The sequence below is a fragment of the Carassius carassius genome, chromosome 9, assembly GCF_963082965.1.
Source record: "Carassius carassius chromosome 9, fCarCar2.1, whole genome shotgun sequence".
Lineage (NCBI taxonomy): Eukaryota > Metazoa > Chordata > Actinopteri > Cypriniformes > Cyprinidae > Carassius > Carassius carassius.
This window is the reverse complement of record NC_081763.1, coordinates 1,097,501-1,100,505: the sequence shown is the minus strand read 5'-3', so window position 1 is coordinate 1,100,505 and position 3,005 is coordinate 1,097,501. Positions and strand designations below refer to the sequence as shown.

Here is a 3,005-nt window from a genome sequence, read left to right as displayed (position 1 = left end):
TCTCCAAATCTAAGCAGGTTTGGGCCAGGTTAGTACTTTTGGATTTTTTCAGTAATTATCTAATAGGCCTGGTTAGTACTTTTGGAAATTTTCACTAATTGTCCAATAATCTTGCAAAAAAAAAAAAAAAAAGAGTCAATGCCCGATCTCAGAATGTAAGCAGGTTTGGGCCAGGTTAGTACTTTTGGATTTTTTCAGAAATTATCTAATAGGCCTGGTTAGTACTTTTGGGAATACCAGGTGCTGTAAGCTTTTGGGTTTCCTTCCCTACTTATATAATGCACTGGCGATTATAGTGGCTGATCTTTAAATAGCCCTCTCTTTGCAGCCTCCTTCGCTTACGGCCATACCAACCTGGCTATGCCCGATCTCGTCTGATCTCGGAAGCTAAGCAGGTTTGGGCCTGGTTAGTACTTGGATGGGAGACCGCCTGGGAATACCAGGTGCTGTAAGCTTTTGGGTTTCCTTCCCTACTTATATAAAGCACTGGCGATTATAGTGGCTGATCTTTAAATAGCCCTCTCTTTGCAGCCTCCTTCGCTTATGGCCATACACTCCTGGCTATGCCCGATCTCAACTGATCTTCAAATCTAAGCAAGTTTGGGCCAGGTTAGTACTTTTGGATTTTTTCAGTAATTATCTAATAGGCCTGGTTAGTACTTTTGGAAATTTTCACTAATTGTCCAATAATCTTGCAAAAAAAAAAAAAAGAGTCAATGCCCGATCTCAGAATGTAAGCAGGTTTGGGCCAGGTTAGTACTTTTGGATTTTTTCAGTAATTATCTAATAGGCCTGGATAGTACTTTTGGGAATACCAGGTGCTGTAAGCTTTTGGGTTTCCTTCCCTACTTATATAATGCACTGGCGATTATAGTGGCTGATCTTTAAATAGCCCTCTCTTTGCAGCCTCCTTCGCTTACGGCCATACCAACCTGGCTATGCCTGATCTCAACTGATCTCCAAATCTAAGCAGGTTTGGGCCAGGTTAGTACTTTTGGATTTTTTCAGTAATTATCTAATAGGCCTGGTTAGTACTTTTGGAAATTTTCACTAATTGTCCAATAATCTTGCAAAAAAAAAAAAAAAGTCAATGCCCGATCTCAGAATGTAAGCAGGTTTGGGCCAGGTTAGTACTTTTGGATTTTTTCAGTAATTATCTAATAGGCCTGGATAGTACTTTTGGGAATACCAGGTGCTGTAAGCTTTTGGGTTTCCTTCCCTACTTATATAATGCACTGGCGATTATAGTGGCTGATCTTTAAATAGCCCTCTCTTTGCAGCCTCCTTCGCTTACGGCCATACCAACCTGGCTATGCCCGATCTCGTCTGATCTCGGAAGCTAAGCAGGTTTGGGCCTGGTTAGTACTTGGATGGGAGACCGCCTGGGAATACCAGGTGCTGTAAGCTTTTGGGTTTCCTTCCCTACTTATATAAAGCACTGGCGATTATAGTGGCTGATCTTTAAATAGCCCTCTCTTTGCAGCCTCCTTCGCTTATGGCCATACCATCCTGGCTATGCCCGATCTCAACTGATCTCCAAATCTAAGCAGGTTTGGGCCAGGTTAGTACTTTTGGATTTTTTCAGTAATTATCTAATAGGCCTGGTTAGTACTTTAGGAAATTTTCACTAATTGTCCAATAATCTTGCAAAAAAAAAAAAAAATAAAAAAAGTCAATGCCCGATCTCAGAATGTAAGCAGGTTTGGGCCAGGTTAGTACTTTTGGATTTTTTCAGTAATTATCTAATAGGCCTGGTTAGTACTTTTGGGAATACCAGGTGCTGTAAGCTTTTGGGTTTCCTTCCCTACTTATATAATGCACTGGCGATTATAGTGGCTGATCTTTAAATAGCCCTCTCTTTGCAGCCTCCTTCGCTTACGGCCATACCAACCTGGCTATGCCCGATCTCGTCTGATCTCGGAAGCTAAGCAGGTTTGGGCCTGGTTAGTACTTGGTTGGGAGACCGCCTGGGAATACCAGGTGCTGTAAGCTTTTGGGTTTCCTTCCCTACTTATATAAAGCATTGGCGATTATAGTGGCTGATCTTTAAATAGCCCTCTCTTTGCAGCCTCCTTCGCTTATGGCCATACACTCCTGGCTATGCCCGATCTCAACTGATCTCCAAATCTAAGCAGGTTTGGGCCAGGTTAGTACTTTTGGATTTTTTCAGTAATTATCTAATAGGCCAGGTTAGTACTTTTGGAAATTTTCACTAATTGTCCAATAATCTTGCAAAAAAAAAAAGAAAAAGAGTCAATGCCCGATTTCAGAATGTAAGCAGGTTTGGGCCAGGTTAGTACTTTTGGATTTTTCAATAATTATCTAATAGGCCTGGTTAGTACTTTTGGGAATACCAGGTGCTGTAAGCTTTTGGGTTTCCTTCCCTACTTATATAAAGCACTGGCGATTATAGTGGCTGATCTTTAAATAGCCCTCTCTTTGCAGCCTCCTTCGCTTATGGCCATACCATCCTGGCTATGCCCGATCTCAACTGATCTCCACATCTAAGCAGGTTTGGGCCAGGTTAGTACTTTTGGATTTTTTCAGTAATTATCTAATAGGCCTGGTTAGTACTTTTGGAAATTTTCACTAATTGTCCGATAATCTTGCAAAAAAAAAAAAAAAAAGAGTCAATGCCCGATCTCAGAATGTAAGCATGTTTGGGCCAGGTTAGTACTTTTGGATTTTTTCAGTAATTATCTAATAGCCCTGGTTAGTACTTTTGGGAATACCAGGTGCTGTAAGCTTTTGGGTTTCCTTCCCTACTTATATAAAGCACTGGCGATTATAGTGGCTGATCTTTAAATAGCCCTCTCTTTGCAGCCTCCTTCGCTTATGGCCATACCAACCTGGCTATGCCCGATCTTGTCTGATCTCGGAAGCTAAGCAGGTTTGGGCCTAGTTAGTACTTGGATGGGAGACCGCCTGGGAATACCAGGTGCTGTAAGCTTTTGGGTTTCCTTCCCTACTTATATAAAGCACTGGCGATTATAGTGGCTGATCTT

The 3,005-nt window shown here is 41.7% G+C and overlaps 4 non-coding genes across 4 annotated transcripts; all 4 read left to right on the top strand.

Moving 5' to 3' along the window:
• Nucleotides 1–336: 336 nt before the first annotated feature.
• LOC132150503 (5S ribosomal RNA) lies at nucleotides 337–455 on the top strand. Its single transcript, XR_009435732.1, has one exon. It is a non-coding gene; the product is annotated as a 5S ribosomal RNA (ribosomal RNA).
• An 833-nt stretch (nucleotides 456–1,288) lies between these two features.
• LOC132150491 (5S ribosomal RNA) lies at nucleotides 1,289–1,407 on the top strand. The gene has a single exon (XR_009435721.1). It is a non-coding gene; the product is annotated as a 5S ribosomal RNA (ribosomal RNA).
• A 466-nt stretch (nucleotides 1,408–1,873) lies between these two features.
• On the top strand, nucleotides 1,874–1,992 carry LOC132150995 (5S ribosomal RNA). Its single transcript, XR_009436163.1, has one exon. It is a non-coding gene; the product is annotated as a 5S ribosomal RNA (ribosomal RNA).
• Nucleotides 1,993–2,831: 839 nt separating this feature from the next.
• Nucleotides 2,832–2,950, top strand: LOC132150485 (5S ribosomal RNA). Its single transcript, XR_009435715.1, has one exon. It is a non-coding gene; the product is annotated as a 5S ribosomal RNA (ribosomal RNA).
• Nucleotides 2,951–3,005: the final 55 nt, after the last annotated feature.